Source organism: Ursus americanus, chromosome 24, assembly GCF_024610735.1.
Source record: "Ursus americanus isolate L20-20 chromosome 24, mUrsAme1.1.p, whole genome shotgun sequence".
Classification (NCBI taxonomy): Eukaryota; Metazoa; Chordata; class Mammalia; order Carnivora; family Ursidae; genus Ursus; species Ursus americanus.
This window is the reverse complement of record NC_142150.1, coordinates 39829603-39849315: the sequence shown is the minus strand read 5'-3', so window position 1 is coordinate 39849315 and position 19713 is coordinate 39829603. Positions and strand designations below refer to the sequence as shown.

The window sequence follows — 19713 nt, the reverse complement described above, 5'->3', positions numbered from 1 at the left end:
AGACCGAAAAGTAGATCTTGGCTCAATTTAACAAACAAGCTGTGTGACCTTGAACGAGCAAGGTTCCCTGAGCTTCAGCTTTCTCACCTGGGAAATGAGTGCAAGAATGAGATGAAATATCCCAGCCAAAATCACCCAGAGCTGTTCCAGTTTGTGCCCCAGGTGTGGGGTGAGAGGCAACCGATGGCTGGGAGAGGAAGAGCCCAGGAAGGAGAGGGCAGCTCCCACACCACTCCACGTGGGTGAGGCTGCTAGATGGAGTCTGCTGGGGTTTGTTCTCTGTATTTCCACTCCAAGTCCTGGAAGGAAGCCAGGCATTAGCTCTTCTTGCCTCTGGGAGACCATAGTGTTGGAGCCAAAGCCGAAGGTCCCCTGAAATGGTCTCTTTCTGTCAAAACCCACACAGAGGGGGAGATTATGCTGAACATCCCGGGGGGGGGCAGGGAGAGGAACGCCAACATCTCTGAGGCAGGGAAGGGCAATGCCCCCCAGGTCTTCTGGGGAGTGACCTCCCAGAGCCCCTGACTCAGAGAACCCAAGGAAGGGCATGGCCATGGTGTGTGTCCTCGAGAGGGGGGACGCTGGTCCTAAGGGGCCACAGAAGCCACAGGACTCCAGGAGACCACAGGGCATGGCAGAGGGCATCTCCATGGTAACCGTGTAGCCCAGAGACTGTCCCCAAAGCTGTGAACTGTACAAAGTCTTTGTGGCAGCTTTGAAGAGGAGCGGCTGATGGCTGGGCCTGCCTTCACGCTTCTCCCAGAGTCAGACTTAACTAAACGTAACTAAAACCCTGCCAGGATTGACACCAACTTAAGGATGTGAAATACAATCTTTGCCCATTACCTCATGCACCCCATCCTCTGAGGGAGGAAGCCCTGGGCCCATTTTACAGGTGACACAGTGAGACTCACAGAGGCAGCTCGCCCAAGGTCAGACACAGAGCGGGCCCTCGCCTGAGCACGTAAGCCCCAGGCCAAGCTGTCTCCCCCCCGCAAGGAGGCTGCCCCTGGGGTACCGTTTCACACCTCAGGTCTCCCCACCCCACCTTCAGAAGCCCCCGCCCACAGCGACAGCCGTGGAGCTCCCAGGCCCCCAGCCCCTCCCAAGAAGGTCTCATTGGCAGAGGTGTGAAGACAAGCGCAAATGTCCCCTAGGCAGCCCCGCCCACAGCGCCGGGCCACTCGGGGCCATGCTTCCCCCGATGAGGAAAAGCAATGAAGGGGCAGATTTCGGGACACCGGAAGACATTTGTCTTCTGTTTGTAATGGGGGACGGGGTTGGGAAGATTGTGGAAGAAGCAGGACTCCCCAGGAAGCCAACATAGTCAGTCCAAGGGAAGACGGCCCTCAGGAGGCCCAGGATCCTCATGTCCACGGTGGGTGGAGATGCCCCAGCCCTAGGAACCTCCCTGGGCCACACGGACCCCTGCCATCCTAACCAAAGAGCTGGGACGGCATAATCAGTATGGACGTTGACGTTCCTCCGGCATCCACCAGACCCCCATCTGCTCGAGCAACACCACTTCCATGTTTGTATGCTCCGCCATTTTTTCTTGTGTGTGAGGGGGTGTTTGTGTTTAGGGGTGTTTCCTCCATGGATCCATTGCACCCAATGCTGTTGGATACTATTCCAGAACAAGCGATGTCTCTCCTGCACTGAGGAAAACATCAAAGACTTAGGCCCAACTCCACCACCAGACGTTACTTACGTGAACGCGCCATCAGGCCACGCGCACAGCAGACAGGACTCAGCGCCCTCACCCCACCGCCCCACTCATGCTGGTGACCGTCGGAGCCACAGCAAGAACTCGGGCACCCCCCTGGGGCACAACACAAGTGGATCCTTTCTACACATTATGGGTCAACTGAGCAAGTCGGAGAGGCACACAGTTAGAGGTGAAGACTGAACAAGGTTATACCGGTCACCAGAACGTCTTCCAGCAGGAGGGGACCTTGGTGGACAGATCATCTGGGGCCATTTCTACAGGTAGACAGCAGGGGGCGCCTTGGGTGACCTGGGGCCAGTGACCCAAATTTGCAGTGGGTGAAAACAGCACCCACTTGGTGAGTTCTCGTCAGGATCTGTGAGATTCTGTGCCTGCAGCTCTAAGCCCACCCTGTGTCGTGTCTGGCACGAAGTAAGTGCTCCTCGGACGATGGCACCTGACAGCCCAGGGCAGCTCTTGCCCGCAGCCACCTCAGATCCCTGCGTCTGAGCCCTGGACATAGGGTCATTGCTCGTTTTCCTTCTGGAGGATTCAGAGCTCAGGCCTGCCATCCCTCCCCCCTTCCCCCCACCCCAGGGGGCCAGGCAGAGACCTCAGCCCCAAATCCTTACAGATGAAGCCCAGGGCAGACACTGAGTAAAGACATCCTGTCCCTTGGGGCTTCAGGAATGGCAACTTTCTGTGTATCCCTGACCCCAAAACTAGACTCTACTCATGATCTAAGGAGATCTGAGGGTACAGATGCATGTTTGAGATGGGGGGAAGGCCTCCTGAGAGGAAACCTGGACCCAGGGGTGGGAGCAGCCACCCATGTAAGCTCTCTAAGCCACTTGTCTCCTCCCCCGGAGACCCATTTGGGTGCCTGCTCAAGCGTCTGAGCTGGCTTAGAAGGTGACAGCATCTGGCTTTTAGCAGGACAAAGAAATAATGATCCTCAGAGGATCTGATGATTACCTTGTGGTTTCCTTGGAAACCAAGTCCCTAGCTCACCTTCCTCAGGCTTCTTCTCTCTCCTGCCTTGATCTGGGCCTCACATCCAAGAAGGGCCAGGTCACTGCTGCAGAGGGCGGCCACTGATGGACAGGAAAGAACGCCATGATTTCCCTGTCTTTCATGCAGGGTCCATACATCAGCCCAGCTGCTGAGGGCAAGAATTCCTGCAAATAAATGTGGGAAGAGGGATGAAATTAGATCAACACAAGTCTGTAACTTCTAATCAAATAAGTGGTTCCGGCAACGATCACCATCAGTTGAAACATTTAGAGGGAAAGCCGATGGCTGTTTGGTCAATAGCAAGCCACGCCAAAGCATCGTGGCCAGCAAGGTCACAGGACCTCCCATAGACAGTGGCCCATCTGACGGGGCCTCTCAGACAGTTGGGGTTGAGCAGAGGCTGGGGCTGGGGCCATCCAAGTCTTATCTCCTCCATCATTCCTCTGTCCCATGCCTCAGCGAAGATGACCAGAAGAGTGGAGACGGCCGGGGCCTCTCTCTGGCCGTGTGGCCTCTCCGCAAGGCTGGCACGGACTTCCTCACAGCATGGCAGCTGGCTTCCCCCAGAGTGACTCTTCTGAAAGACAAAGAGGGAAACTACAGGCTTCCTGTGGCTCAGCCTCAGAAATCACAGAGTCCCTGTTGCCACATTCTAGGGTGGAAAGCGAGTCCTGGAGCCAGCCAGATTCAAGGGGCCACGGGCAGCATGAGGATGCAAATACGGAGAAGCATGGTTCGTTGGAAGAACATCTGTGGAGACTAGCTACCAGATGAGGAACCTTACCAGGGAGGGGGCAGTCCATCACCATCGGAACCCACAGATCATTTTTAGTGCCACTGAAATATCAGCAAGATGACTGTGTGTGCCTCCTGATACGGTGCGGTGGGAAGCCCAGTGCCGTCCATGGAGTGTTCTTGTTTAAAAAAAAAAAAAATTGAACTTCACTCTCATTGAGCCTCTGATGCTAACATCCATTTCTGGGAAGCATAGGGGAAAGAGGTAAGCAATCCTATGAGGAAGCAAACAGAGGAGTCCAGAACGTGGAGCAATCCTCAGGAGAAATGCCTCGGCGTCTACAATTAGTCAAGAGCATTAAATTAAAAAGGAGAAGGAAGGGGATCAGCTCTGGTTTGGGAGCGCTTTAGGAGACCAACCTAAAGACAAAACCCCATGCGTGGACCTTTTCTGGATCCAGATTCCAGCAAACCAACCACAGAATAAAAAGACACTTTTGAGGCAAACAGGGACATTTGATTATGGACTGGCTATTAGTTGACCCAACGGGTTATTATTTGTTTTGTTAGGTGTGATCATGGCTTTGCACTTATAGAAGAAAATGCGGAGTCTGTGGTGTGTTTGTGGGGAGTGTGGAGGTGTGTTCAGAGAAAGACATAGAAGCAAAACACATTATGATCGAGATTTGATTTTATTTTAAATACTTGAACAGAAAGAAAGAAAGAAAAAAGAGAGGGAGGAATAGATGAAGCCAATGTGTCAAAGCCTTGCTAATTATCAAAGCTAGGTGGGTGATGGGCATCTGGGCTTTATGATACTATTCTTTCCATTTGTGTTCATGTTGGAAATAGTTCATAATAAAAAGAAAAATTTTTAAGGGGAGCCATTGAGAAGGAGACTTTATCCCCCACTGCTCCTGGCAGGGCAGCCTCTCGCCGGAACCATCCGTCACAGCAGAGCTCCGCTGCCCAGATCTCATCGAGAACAAATGCAGCCTTTCAAAGTCACCTTTCACAGAGCCAGAGGCCGGGTTTCTACGCGGATGCCTCCCACCCCTCCTGTTGTTAAGTGGGGGCTCTGCTTGGCGAGACAGCAAGTTTTCGCTCCTGAAGAACAGCAGGCCCCCCACCTCAGGATCGCTGGTCCCCAGCATTCCAGCCCCTTTGATGGGGGGGTGACATCGGCACCAAACAGATCCTGCAGACCACTGACTGCATCAGGGAGGGTTTGAAGCACACAGAGAAAAGAAGGTCAAATACATGGCACGTACAAGCCCACGTGTGCACATCCCCTGCAACATGAAAGGGAGAGAGAGGGAGACAAAGAGACTCAGTGAGGACTCATTGGCCACAGCCCGACCTTCTTCAGGCTGGATGATGTGATGCTCCTTCTCTGTAGAAAGAGGCTAAATTAGCAGTGCCCCCTCCTGACCCATCCCCCAAGGGATGTCTCTTCCTTAGGTTTGGAACCTGCCTGGTTTTGAAATTCCCTGCTAATTTCAAGGTCATGGTCCTCTAATCAACATCTGGGTGCCCCAGGGCCTGAATAGATGGCCCCGTGGGGCTTGGATGGGCTGACTCAGCCCTCCTGGGAGGGAAAGGAGTGTGGAGGGAAGATTGTGGGCCAGGGGGTCAGAACCCTGGGCTTAGCCCCAGACAGGCACCACTGGGAGAGTCACCGCTTCTCTGGGCCTCATCGGGGAGCCAGAGTGGGGCCTGATGCTGGACACCGGCCTCTGAGATTCTGCAAAGTGCAAAAGGGCGAGGAGTAAAATACTGAGCACCTGCTCACCAGGCCAAGGCTGATGGGCTGTTTGACATGCAGCAATGTTTCACAGACAGGCCTGAATCAACATCCCACCTTTCCAGGGACAACCCAGGCCAGCCCAGGATGTCCCCGGGGAGATGTCATCTGAACCCCTGGTCTTACCTGAGCACACGAGACTTGGAGCTTTGCAAAGAAGGCACATTGTTCGAGGTGTGACAGCACCGAGGGGATGAGTGATGTGTGTTGGCCCCGAGGAAAGTCACATGCCCAGTCGGGGAAGCCCTCGGACCCGGGAGAACTCTGTGGAACCATTGTGTAACCAAAGAATTCAACCCAAACGAGTATACCCAAGTTTTGTTCTTTCCCATAGTTAACGAGGTTGTAGAGTTTACCTTCCAGCTGGATGATGACATGAGAACACGCTTGTGGGAGCACACGGGCACACACACACTCAGGCACACACAGAGGTCAATTGAAAGACATCAGACCACCCAGAGAATGAGTTTTTGTAGTCCCACCTGCAGACAAATGCTCTGCCCCACCCTCACCTTGGACCGTCCCATGGGTATTGGGCATTTCCCTGTCCCTCTTACCAGGAAGGAAGGGAAGGCACATCCACAGGCTGCCCAAGTGGCACTAAACACATTGTGTCACACAATCAGGTAGGCAGTATAACTGGGAAAAATTCAAAAGAGTGTATTTTTACTCTACCTTCTTATTTTTTAAAAAATATTCTTTCTTAATGGAGGTTCTTTCAATGTGACAGAATTATAGGGAATTATTCTTTTTGGGTTTTGGCGGGTTTTTTTTTTTTTTTTGGCTTATCTGTATTTTCAACTCTTTTTACAATAATCATGGAGAGCTGTTTCCATAGAAACCTCAGCACTATTGGCATTATTTGGGGCCAGATAATTCTTCGCTGCTGGGTGCTGTCCTGTGCAGTACAGGACACTTAACAGCATCACTGCTCTCTCCCCACCAGCTGCCAGTAATATCCTCCCAGTTGTAACAGTCAAAAACATCTCTAGACATTGCCAAATGTCCCCTGGTGGGCAAAATCACCCCCAGTTGAGAACCGCTGCTCAAAAGTATACCTGCTAAGACTGAGAATGGGTGGTCAGAGGATTGAAGGAAGACAAGGAAAGAGTAAGGAGAAAAATGATCAGGTATTCATGCTTCCCACGTGCCATCTTATCTAACCCTCATGGGAACTCAGTGGGGAGGCCCTACAATCATTCCCATCCTAGTGAGGCTAAATGGCTTGTCCCAACTCACATGGCTATTAAAAGAGTGGGTCATGAAAACCAAAAGGAAAGAGTTTCAAGAAGCCATCAGCAGTCAAAGACCGTAAAATACTCTTAAAAATGAATGTAAGTGAGGGCGCCTGGCTGGCTCAGTCAGTGGAGTGTGTGACTCTTGATCTCAGGGTTGTGAGTTCAAGCCCCACATTGGGTGTAGAGCTTACTTAATAAAAAATAAAATAAATAGGGGCGCCTGGGTGGCACAGCGGTTGAGCGTTTGCCTTCGGCTCAGGGCGTGATCCCGGCGTTATGGGATCGAGCCCCACATCAGGCTCCTCTGCTGTGAGCCTGCTTCTTCCTCTCCCACTCCCCCTGCTTGTGTTCCCTCTCTCGCTGGCTGTCTCTATCTCTGTCGAATAAATAAATAAAATCTTTAAAAAAAAATTTTTTTTAAATAAATAAATAAATAAAATTAAATAAATAAAATAGGTAGATTATTCTTAAAAATGAATATAAGTGGTACACCAACAGATTAGATAACTCAGGTGTCATGGAAAAGTTCCTAGAAAGACACAAACTACCAAAATCAACTCTAGAAGTACAAAATCTAAATATGCCTATAACAAGTAAAGAGATTGGATTAACATCAAAAAACTATCCTCAAAAAAAAGTCCAGGCCCAGATGGCTCCATTGGTGAATTCAACCTGACATTCAAAGAACTAACGCCAACTCTTCACAAATTCTTCCAAAACATAGAAGAGGGGAGAACATTTACAAATTCATTCTGCGAGGCCTGTATTACCGATACCAAAAACATACAAAAACATCACAAGAAAATGACAGACCAATGTCTCCTATAAATACAAATGCAAAAATCCTTAACAAAATACTAACAAACCGAATCCAGCAACATATCAAAAGGATTACGCACCATGACCACGTAAGAGTCAGCCCAGGAATATCTGAAAATCAAGTAATGCAATGCACCTTATCAGTAGAATGCAGAGTAAAAACCACATGATCATTCACATAGATGCAGAGAGAGTCATTGACAAAATTTAATACCCCCTCATGATGAAAACATCCAACACACAAGGAGTAAAAGGGAGTTCTCCAACTTAACAAAGGCTATCTATGAAAATCCCACAGCTAACATCATACTCAGCAGAGAAAGAATAGATGCTTTTCCCTCTAAGATCAGAACTAGACAAGGATGTCTGCTCTTGCCATTTCTGTTGAATGTTGCGCTGAGTTCTAGCCAGGGTGATTAGGCAAGAAAATGAAATAAAAGGAACGAACGAACGAACGAACGAAAGAAAGAAAGAGAAAACTACTTTTATTTGAGGATGACATGATCTTGTATATAAAGAAACCTATGAAATCCACTAATAAAAACTATTAGAGGGGCACCTCAGCTCAATCAGTTAAGCGTCTGCCTTCGGCTCAGGTCATGATCTCAAGGTCCTGGGATCAAGCCCTGCTTCAGGCCCCCTGCTCAGCAGGGAGTCTGCTTCTCTCTCTCCCTCTGCCCTGAACTCGTGCTTGCTTCTCTCCCTAGTGCTCACTCTCTCTCAAATAAATACATAAAATCTTTCTAAAAACTATTAGAACTAATAAATGAGTTCAGCAAGGTTGTAGGATACATGATCATATATAAAAACCAATAGTATTTCTATATATTTGCAATGAATAATACAAAAAAGGAATTTAAGAAAATTCCATTTACAATAACATCAAAAGAATAAAATACTTCATCATAAATTTAGCAATAGAAGTGCCAAACTTATCCTCAGAAAACTACAAAATATTGTTGAAAGAAATTGGAGAAGACCTAAGTAAATGAAAATACATGCATGTTTGTGGATCAGAAGACTTAACGTTGTTAAGACAGCTCTACTCCCCAAATTGATCTATAGATTCAATACAATCTCTATCAAAATCCCAGCTGGCATATTTGCAAAAATTGATAAGATGATTCTAAAAGTCCTATGGAAAAATCAAGAGACCCAGAATAGGCCAAAATAATCTTTAAAGAGAAGAAAAAATCTGGAAGACTTGCACTTCCCAATTTCAAAACTTACTACAAACCAACGGTAATCAAGACAGTGTGGTGCTGGCATAGGACAGATGTACAGAGCAATAGAATCGAATTGACAGTCAAGAAATAAATCCCCACACTTACAGTCAATTGATTTTCAACAGGGTGCCAATATCATTCAATGGGGAAAAAACAGCCTTTTCAATAAAGGGTTCTGGGACAACTGGATATCCATATGCAAAAGAATTAAGTTGGGCCCCTACCTCACACCATATACAAACTTTTACTCAAAATGTATCAAAGACCTAAATATAAGAGCTAGTTATTAAACGCTTAGAAGAAAACACAGGCATAAATCTTCATGACCTTGGATTAGGCAATGATTTCTTAGATATGACATAAAAGTTCAAGCAATAAAAGAAAAAACAGATATGTTAGACATCATTAAACTTAAAACTTCTGTGCTTCAAGCACACCCTCAAGCAAGTAAAAAGACAATCCACATACTGGGAGAAAATGTTTGTAGATCATATATCTGATAAAGGGCTGGTATCCAGAATCTATAAACTCTTAAACTTAATAATAAAGAGACAAGTAACCCAACTGAAAAATGGGCAAAGGGTCTCAACATACATTTCTCCAAAAGAAGATATACAAATGGTCGATACATGTATGAAAAGATACTCAACATCATTAGCCATTATGTAAATGTACAACTACTTCAAGGAAGGAGTCTGGGAATTCCTCAAAAGGTTAAACATAGAGTTACCATAAAATCCAGCAATTCCACTACTAGATACAAACAGAAACGAAAACATATATCTACACGAATTAGCTTCTCTTTCAGACAGCAACACCAGCTGGCCAGGGACCCAGATTCTGAGACACAGCCTCACGCTACCCAAACCCCTCAAAGGCAGAGATCCAGCAGGACTGACTTAGGGCTGCAAATGGGGAGTGATTGCCAATTCCAAGAAAGCAGCAGGTCCTTTCTTCTTGGTTTCCAGAGGAGAACATCCATTCATGGAGATATTACTCCTTGCCTCTGGAGCCAGTAACCTCTCAGACTCTCCCCAAGATGGATCATGTTTCCTCTGTCACTGCTCAGTCTGGCCAGCTCCCTGTTTAGTGTTTCCCTGTGTCCACACTTGGCACTTGATATCTGTTTTCTCCTGTGCTCCTACAGTAACCCTGGGAGGCTGGTGCTTTTATAGACACACCGATCTTTTTCCAAAAGCCCTGAGGCCAGATGTATTGTAGAAATCAGACTTCTTCAAACTTTAGAAAGGTGAAGTGATGCATCCAAGGGTGTGTTATGTAACACCCCCAATAGGCCTGGGGCAGCACCCTGTAATCAAACATTAATATTTCCATAGGGAGGTATATGAATATTCACCCTGAGTGAAATAAATATAAACTATGAATAGCTCTCATCAGCTCAGGACACGTTTTACAGAGTTGAGCTCTAACTAGCTCTGTCTGCTCTGAAGCCTCCTGCCCTCACCCTTCCACTACCATGCTCTTGAAACTTTGACCACATTGATTTTCTGCTTCCACCTTTTCCAAACAAAAGCCTGTTCTCACCATATTCTGTGGCCCCCAACTTGTGTGCCAAGCCCCAGTTTGGTGCTCTGAGTCCATCCTGACCTTCTGGCAAGAGCTCTTTGTATATATTAACCCTTTTTAGGCTGAGCCATGGACCACATGGGCACCAGTGGGATATATTGAAGAAGGAAATACCCTCTTTCCCCTAACCTCAGGAAAAAGGCTCAGATCCCCTGACCCATACAAGGTTTCACCTCTTCTGGGAAAACGAAAAACTGGATTTGGCAGAGCAGGCCCTGTTTTGAGTCTGAGACCTGCCATCAACATCCCTGCTTTAGAACCTCCTATGCCTCCTGGTAGCCCGTTCCTTCCAATGACCCTTTTCCTCAGACTGGCCTTAGGAGAACTCAGTCTTAGTATGAGCCTCATCTAGGTAGATGCTAGGTGCCTCGGCAGAGGCCACTTCATTCATTCATTCATTCATTCATTCATTCATTCATTCATTCAGTGATGATTGCCAAGGACCGTCCCAGATGCTAGGGTTTTAACAGTGAATAAAACAGACAAGGTCCCCTTTCACTTGAGTTTGTGCTCTAGTGGGGGTGACAAATAATAAACAAATAGATGCATAATGTAACATCAGGTGGCGAGAAGGTGCTGTGAAGAAAAAGAAAGCAGGATAAGGATATAAAAAAAGATGGGGACGCTATTTTAGATAGAGTAGTACACACAGCCTCTCTAAAGGGGAACATTTCAGTGGCAATCTGAATTAAGAAAGAGAGGGAGCCATGAGGATATCTGGAAGAACAGTACAGACAGAGAGAAAAAACAAATTCAAATGCCCTGAGTAGGAAATGAGCTTGCATTGAGGAAGGTGGAAATTGGGGCACAAAGGAGGCATGACCCATAGCAACTCTGATACCCAGCCAGGAGCTTCAGCGGTTAGCTGGAGCCTGATGGCCTTGGAGGGTGCTGTGGGTCAGGACTTAAAGGAAAGTGAGAAGAATGTGATTGGAAACTGGACGAAAGAAGATTCTTGTCGTGTAAAGTCCAAAGGGTTAACAGGGCTGTCACCTGTGGGAATGTGGAGAGCACATGTATTTCATGTGTTAGGTGATCGAGCCGAGGAGATTTCCAAGCAGAGTTCTGAAGGTTCCACCTCGTTTTTCTTGCCTGTTCTAGTGAAAAGAGATAGCAGAGAAATAAGCCAGAAGGAGTAGCTGTGAAATGTAAAGGAACAAGGACTTTCTGGTTTTTGAAAATCTATGGCTTCTCTCTAGATGGCAAATGATGGTAAAATTAAGAAATCGTTTCTGGAAAAAGAGCCAATCCAGAGAAATATCAGGAAAATGTGAGCTAAGATGAAGCTGAGGGTGGGACTGTAAGATCCATTATCGAGGACCAGAAGATGTAAGGGGCTGCTTTGGAGGACCATTCACTTAATAAAGCTTCTAAATAAGTTTGAAGGGGTCACTCCTCAGCAGTCTCAGCAGGATCCCAAAGTGGAGAAGGGTTTATCCCAAAGAGACTTGTCGGACGGAACAAATCCCAGTAAGATTCATAGGACATCCAAAAAGGTTTTAGGAGAACTGGATTGGCAGAAACACTGCCTGCCTTGAACTGATAGAGGCAGAGACAGTTCAAAATTAAAGGATGTCTTTGGACTTTCTAAATTCTACAGGCAGGAAGAAGGCTGAAAAAATCAATCAACTGCTAACATAAGCTGCTTTTCATGGAAAAGGAAATATGACTCTCAAGGCAAAACCAAGAGCCCATAGGGCAGAGCCAAGAGCCATGGAGAATTATTCCTAGCCATTAAGTTTCAACGAAAGAACACCCAACATTGAAAGTTCTGGTATATGTCATGATTGCTATTGGCCAATGACTCCCGTATGCCTCCTTTTTTTGGAATGGGGAGTGTCTATGATGATTAAGCCTCTCACAGTATTGTATGTTGTATGGGCGGGCAGGTGGAGGTGACAGCTAACTGTCTCTTCGGTTCCTGCATCTTTGGACCACGGGGAACTGTACCCAAAGAGCAATACTTGGGGAATCTCACCCAGGAAGCCTCATCTGTTCCTGATTTAGATTATGACGTTCCAAATTATGAGCTGTGATATGAGACTTAGGGGGACCTTGGGAGGAGGTAAGAATAGTCCATATAGGAGGGACATGACTGACTGGGACCAGAGGACAGATTATGGCAGATGGCCCCAGATGATCCCCTCTCTTGGTGTTCACACTTCCTCCCATGTTGCATAGGAAGTCCTGTGTAACCAATAGGATATTGTAGAAGTGATGGCATGTGACTTCTGAGACTTGGTCCTTAAAGGGATTGTGGCTTCTGCCTTGCTCCCTTTTGGATCTCTCACTCTGGAGGAACCTAGCCACCATGTAAGGACACTCAAGCAGCCCTCTGGGTGAGTTTACGTGGTGGGGAACTGAGGCCTCCTACCAAAGCCAACCCCAGCTCACCATCGACACTAGTGACCTGTCCTGGGAGCAGAGCCTCTAGCCCAGTCAAGCCTACAAAGGACCACAGCCCTCGCCAACATGTTAGCTACAACATAATGAGATACCTCATATTTAAACCATTCAGCGAAGTCATTCCCAAATTCTTGACCTACAGAAACTACGTGAGATAATAAATGCTTATTGTGCATGGAGCCACTAAGTCTGGGAGTAATTTGTTATGCAGTGGTAAATAACTAATACAAGTGGGCATCCATGCTTTGCTTAAATCCTTCCAGGATCAGAGAATTCATTTATTCATTCATTCAACAGTTATTGAGCATCTACTCCGTCACCACCCCTCCGTGTGGGAGCACCATATCTCCCCACCCTGACTATGACAGACTTGGTCATGTGACTTGCTTTGACCAATGAAGTTTGAACAGAAGTGATTACATGCCATTCTAAGCAGAGGTTTTAGAGCCATTTCATGGTTCTACCACCACACTTCTCCCCCTACCCTTGCCCCCCACCCCCTGCCTCAAATACAGCACTTTCCTAGCTGCTCCTTCAGGCTGAATCCTGGAATAAAGAGGATGTGGAGCAGAGAACCACAGGCAACATGTACCATTATCGAGAATAAACCTTTGTTATTACAACCGCTAAGTTTGGTGCTTATTATACAGCATAACCCAGCAAAAACTGACCGATACAGTCACTGTGTCAATGCCTCATGGGATGCTGTCTTTGGGACCTCCTAATCCTGGTTCTCTTCCTCAGAATGCTTCCGGCTCATCACTCCTCTTCCCAATGCTCCACACAGTGGAGTCTGAGCAGCCCAGAGCATAGCGGCCTTGTCCCTCCCAGAACCGGTGTCACACAATCACTCCACAGCTGCCTGAAACATGGGAAACTTTGCTGTCTGGCAACCTCACAGTCTGGAGCACAGAAGCCTCCCACATAGTTACAGAAGAATGTCCCTGGGGACCAAAAAGACGTCATGAGTCCACATTCTGAGGCTTGAGAACCTGACCCCTGGGACAGCCTTCTAACCTCCACAGAGCCTAATTAAATTTCTTAACCTAAGCCTAACGAGTTTGGTGATGTGGTTTCCAAGCCCACAGCAGATTCAAAGGTGCAAACTTGAGGTAAACTGACATAGGCAATAAGGCGAAATCCAGGAAAGAAACAATGGAAGGCTGGATGTCCATCCCAACTCGCGACCACTCTGCAGGATCATCGTTGAGGTGCCCATTTTACAGGAGAGCAAACTGAGGCTCAGCTAGGTTAGTAAATTGCCAAGTCACAACCTTGGCAGTAAGGATTCACACAGGCATACAATGGCTACTCCATGAACAACAGCTCCTGGGGTTGATTTTGACCTGAGGAGGGGCAGAGAAGTACCCCAAGCATTCCCTCACCCCATTCCCTTCAGGGAGGTGCAGTGGGATTCACATTCCCCCTCAGGAGAAGTGATGCATGGCTCAACACTGCAGGTGGGCACAAACAGAGCCCAGAAGAGGAGTCTGGGGTCAAGCAGCATGCTCAGTCAGGAGACTCTGGCTAAGACCAGAACCACCCCAGAGTTTTGAAAGCCTTAATGAACTCCTTCCTAGGGTTGATTTAAATTTTTTTAAATTTTATTGTGGTAAAATATACCTAACATAAAATTTATCATTTTAGCTATTTTGAAGTGTACATTTCCACAGCATTAAGTACATTTCCATCCACACCACCCATCTCCAGAATTTTTTCATCTTCCCAAATTGAAACGTCATACTCATGAGACACTAACTCCCCACTCTCCCTTCCCCCAACCCTGGTGACCACCACTCCACGTTCTGTCTTCTTTGACTTCTCTAGGGCCATCCTGTAAGGAGAATTATATAGTTTTGTCTTGTCGTGATGGGCTTATTTCACTTGGTAAAATATCTTCAAGGTTCATCCACATTATAGCAGGTGTTAGAATCTCCTTCTTTTGAAGGCTGGAATTAATATTCCTTTGGATATATATGCCACATTTTGTTTCTCTGCTGATGGACACTTGGGTTGTTCTTACATTTTGGCTGTTGTGAATAGCCAAACAGGGATGTATACATATCTCTTCTAGACACCTGCTTTCAATGCTTTTGGGTATATAAACAGAAGTGGAATTCCAAGCCCATATGGTAATTCTATGTTTAATTTTTTGAGGAGCTGTAAAACCATTGTCCCCAGCATCGGCACCATTTTCCATTCCCACCAGCAATGTACAAGGGATCCAATTTCTCCACGTCCTTGCTAACAGGTATTATTATTTTTTAAATAATAGACATCCTAATGGGTATGAAGGCATATGTAATTGTGGCTTTGATTTGCAGTTTCCCAATGATCAGTGATATGGAGCATTTTCTCATGTGTCTATTAGCTGTTTGTACATTTTCTTCAGAGAAATGTCTGGTCAAGTCCTTTGCCTGTTTTTTAATTGGGTCATTTGTGGGTTTTTTTGTTGCTGTGTTGTAGAAATTCTTTATATATTGTGAATATTAACCTCTTATCAGATCTCTGGTTTGCAAATATTTTCTCCCATCCAGTGAATTCTCTTTTCGCCCTGTGGATGATGTCCTTTGATCACAAAAATTTTTCATTTTGATGAAGATCCAATTTCTCTATTTTTCCTTTTGCTGTCTGCGCTTTTGGTGTCATATCCAAGAAATCAGGGCCAAATCCAATGATGTGAAACTTTTCCCCTATGTTTCATCCTAAGGATTTCATAGTTACAGCTCCTGCATTTAGATCTTGGATCCATTTTGAATTAATTTTGTGTACAGTGTGGGGTAAGGGTCAAATTTCACCCTTTTGCATATGGAGATCCAGTTTTTCCGGCACCACTTGTTGGACAAATTATTTTTTGCATGGACAAACACAAAAGCTATGTACCTAGCTCTTACAGAACTGTAAGCCAAAATGAATATACAAATTAAACACAAACAAAACAAATGAGCAGTAAAATTCAAACAGCAGTAAATGAACATAAAAGATGGTGTTATTTTGTTCAAACTAAATCACCCGCGGCTCAGCGGTAGCAAAGCAGGTTCCGTGGGTTGTCTCGCCACTGTTCTCCACTGGGACCACTGCCTGGATACCCCTGCCCCTTATTAATCTGCCTCTGTTCTGTTCCCATCAGCCAGGACATTTAATACTCCGCTGTGATCACACACACACACACACACACACACACACACACACACACGGTGAGCGTGAAACCACATGGCAACGTGCATTCACTCGTGTCATCCAGGGGGGCAGAACGGAGTGTTTCAGTTGTCATTCACGTGAAACCCCCAAATTTAAGAATTCTTGTAAAGAAGTTGTGAATCTTGAAACTATGCCTGAGGATTCCAAGGAGTCATGGACGCCATGTCAGAAACCCTGAGTTTTGCAACGACATGGATGGAGCTAGAGAGTATTATGCTAAGTGAAATACGTCGGTCAGAGAAAGACAAATCATAAGATTTCACTCACATGTGGAATTTAAGAAACAAAACAAGCAAAGGGGGAAAAAAGAGAGAGGGAGAAAGACAAGTCAAGAAACAGACTCTAAGGGGCGCCTGGGTGGCTCAGTCAGTTAAGCGTCTGCCTTTGGCTCAGGTCATGATCCCAGGGTCCTGGGATCCAGCCCCTTGTGGGCTCCCTGCTCAATGGGGAGCCTGCTTCTCCCTCTCCCTCTGCTTATGCGTGTTCTTTCTCTCTCTCTCCGTCAAAAAAAACCAAAAAACTGGGGCACCTGGGTCCTGGGATCGAGCCCCGCATCGGGCTCCCTACTCTGCTGGGAAGCCTGCTTCTTCCTCTCCCACTCCCCCTGCTTGTGTTCCCTCTCTCGCTGGCTCTCTCTCTCTCTCTCTCAAATAAATAAATAAAATCTTAAAAAAAAACCAGACTCTTAATTACAGAGAACAAATTGAGGGTTACCAGAGCGGGAGGGGTGTGGACAGGTGAAACAGGAGATGGGGACTAAGGAGGGCCCTTGTGGGGATGAGCCCCGGGTGATGTATGGACTCGGTGATCACTATATCGTACACCTGAAACTAATAAAACACTGAATGTTAACTCTACTGGAATTAAAATAAAAACTTAAAAAAGAAGAAAGAAAGAAAGAAAGAAAGAAAGAAAGAAAGAAAGAAAGAAAGAAAGAAAGAAAGAAAGAAAGAAAGAAAGAAAGAAAGAAAGAAAGGAGGGAGGGAGGGAGGGAGGGAGGGAGGGAGGGAGGGAGGAAGGAAGGAAGGAAGGAAGGAGGAGGAGGAGGAGGGAGGGAGGGAGGGAGGAAGGAAGGAAGAAAGGAAAGAAGAAAAGATGCTGAGTTTGGTAGATGCAGCACAAAAGCCCAGACTGGATGGGATAACAGGGGCTTTAATACATAGTTAAAGGGTTCAGTTTGCAAATGTGAACAACTGACTTCGGGGGGCAGGGTTGCATGTGTGCAGCTGAGGCTTGCTTAAGACAAATGCGTCTTTTCTAGCTCTGGATTCCTAGGCTAACCTCAAGCAGGCCTCACCCCGACTCCCCCCCCCACTCCACCCCAATCCCCCAACCTCTAGGGACACCCGCCCCTCTCTCCAGCCCCTCTCCCCAGCCGCCACCTCATCACACCGCTCCTTCCTCCTCCCTCTAAGCTGTTGTCCTCCTTTCGTTTTGCTCTGAGAACTTCCTCAACCCCCAGCACACCCGCCCTGCGCCTTCTCTCCTGATCCCGGAGGATGTGCCCTGGCTGCGTCCAGAGCTGCCCCCCCAGGCCGCACGGAGCCGTGCCTCTCAGGCTCAAGGACGGGGGTCCTTCTACTAGGTGTCCCCTCCTCCTGCATCCTGGTGTTCCTCCCCTTCATTTTCCTACCTTGAACTTCAGAAACTCACTCTCCATCTCTCGCCCCCTTCGAATGCCACCTTATTTCTCTCTCTCCCTTTGGAAAGCGAGGGTGGCCTCCACCCGCTCCGCTTTCACTTCCATTGGCTCAGAAACCCACTCCAGGCAGGCTTGCAAGCGAGACTGCTCTTGTCAAAGGTCGCCTGGATCCGGGATGCGGCTTAGCAAGTCCCGGGTCAGCCCCGTGTGCATCGGGACCCAGCCGCACATGACGCAAGCCCCTCCCCCTTCCTCTGAACCCCTCCTGGGGCCTGCCCCGCCTGGTTTTCCTCCTCCCTCCCTGGCTGTCCCTTCCCAGCATCCTCCTTCCTCAGGGCCCAGCCTCTGCCCCATGCAGCTCCACGCTCCTTCCCGCAGTGGGTTTAATTGGCGCCTGTGTCGATGACATCCAAGTGTACAGCTCTGCCCAGGCCTCCCTCTGCTCCCCTGACTCACAGCCAACTGCCAGGTCCTCGGCTGCACCTGCGGGAGGGGGCCAGACAGGTATGTCCCCCTCACCGTCCAACTGAGCTCCTCTCCCGCCGCCCGCCCCCTCTCATCGACAGACAGCTCCAGCCTCTGGGTGCCCAGGCCAAACACCTGGGCGCACCCCTGGCGAACACGCGTGTGAAAAGGTGCTCAAACACATTACTCACCAGGGAAATGCAAATCAAGACCCCATGAGATACCAGTCTACACCCACGAGGGGGGCTCTCATTCAAACAACAAAAACAGACAATCACCAGTGTGGGCAATTCCTCAAAAAGCTGAACCTGGAACTAGCCTATGGCCCAAAATGCCACTCCTAGGTATCCACCCCGAAGAACTGAAAACGGGTGTCCAAAGACCTGAACAAATGTGTTCACAGCGGCCCTACTTACACTAGTGGCAACAGCCCGAATGCCCGTGGCCAGACGAACGGGTCCACAACACGTGGTCTGTCTGGACAATGGAACAGATACAAAAAACCCCAACGTATTGGTTCCATTCATACGAAATATCCAAAACAGGTCAATCCACAGAGGCAGAAAGTGGATCAGCGGTTGTTGGGGGGCTGAGGGTAGGGGGGATGGCAAGTGACGGCTTACTGCATACGAGGTTTTCCTTCGGGGGTGATGGCAATGTTTCAGAGCTAGAGAGATCTGGATGACGGTTGCATGACCATGTGAATGTACTAAAGGCCACTGGTTTGTATGCTTTAAAATGGTTAATTTTGGCCTTGCAGACGCCGCCGCCCCGGAGCTGCCCTCGCCGCCCAGCCATGGTCAACCCCACCGTGTTCTTCGACATGGCCGTGGACGGCGAGCCCTTGGGCCATGTCTCCCTCGAGCCGTTTGCAGACAAAGTTCCAAAGACAGCAGAGAACTTTCATGCTCTGAGCACTGGGGAGAAAGAATTTGGTTATAAATGTCCCTGCTTTCACAGGATTATTCCAGGGTTTATGTGCCAGGGTGGGGACTTCACACACCGTAACGGCACTGGCGTCAAGTCCATTTATGGGGAGAAGTCTGATGATGAGAATTTCGTCCTGAAGCACACGGGTCCTGGCATCCTGTCCATGGCCGACGCAGGACCCAACCCAAACGGTTCCCAGTTCTTCATCTGCACTGCCAAGACCGAGAGGTTGGACGGCAAGCACGTGGTCTTCGGTAAGGTCAAAGAGGGCATGAACATCGTGGCGGCCATGAAGCGCTTCTGGTCCAGGAACAGCAAGACGAGCAAGAAGATCACCATTGCTGACTGTGGACAGATCTAATAAATCTGACTTGTTTTATCTCAACTACCAGATCATTCCTTCTGTAGCTCAGGAGAGCACCCCTCCACCCCCACCTGCTCAAAATACCCCAGAATCTCTGTGCTCTCACTGCAGTTCTGCGGGTTCCATGGTTCTTTCCCCCCAGGTCTAGCTGGCTTACAGAGTTCAGTTTATGATGATGAAATAAAACCTAAACCACACACACAAAAATAATAAAATAAAATAAAATGGTTAATTTTATAGTATGTGAATTCTACCGCAATAAATAAACCCACCCACCTCCCCTCCTTTCCTCTTTCTGCGCCCCATATCCAGCTGGTCAGCTGATTCCATCAGCTCTGCCATCAAAATCTGTCACTTACTACCCCCTCCCTGCCACCACCCTGGTCCTAGCCACTATCACCTCCGCCCAGAGCCTCCTAAGGGTCTCCAGGCTTCTCTCCTTGCCTGGCTAAGCCAGAGGGATCCTACTGAAACACAAGTCAGATCACACCTGCCTCCGCTCTAACCGCTCCCACGGCCTGCATCACGCTCAGAGTCAAAGCCGAAGTCCTTGCCAGGACCCACAAGGCCGGTG

The 19713-nt window shown here is 47.8% G+C and overlaps 1 long non-coding RNA gene and 1 pseudogene across 3 annotated transcripts; one reads left to right on the top strand and one right to left on the bottom strand.

Moving 5' to 3' along the window:
• Window positions 1-1119: 1119 nt before the first annotated feature.
• On the bottom strand, window positions 1120-17589 carry LOC123778348 (uncharacterized). 3 transcript variants are annotated; one of them, XR_006775910.2, is made up of 5 exons: window positions 17372-17589; window positions 5819-5900; window positions 5388-5525; window positions 2720-4749; window positions 1120-1658 (listed from the first exon to the last, which is right to left on the bottom strand). It is a non-coding gene; the product is annotated as an uncharacterized LOC123778348 (long non-coding RNA). The 3 variants fall into 3 exon arrangements; XR_006775908.2 differs by having other exon boundaries at window positions 2720-5525; XR_006775909.2 differs by having other exon boundaries at window positions 1120-1653; window positions 2720-5525.
• Window positions 17590-18623: 1034 nt separating this feature from the next.
• LOC123778334 (peptidyl-prolyl cis-trans isomerase A pseudogene) lies at window positions 18624-19329 on the top strand (annotated as a pseudogene).
• Window positions 19330-19713: the final 384 nt, after the last annotated feature.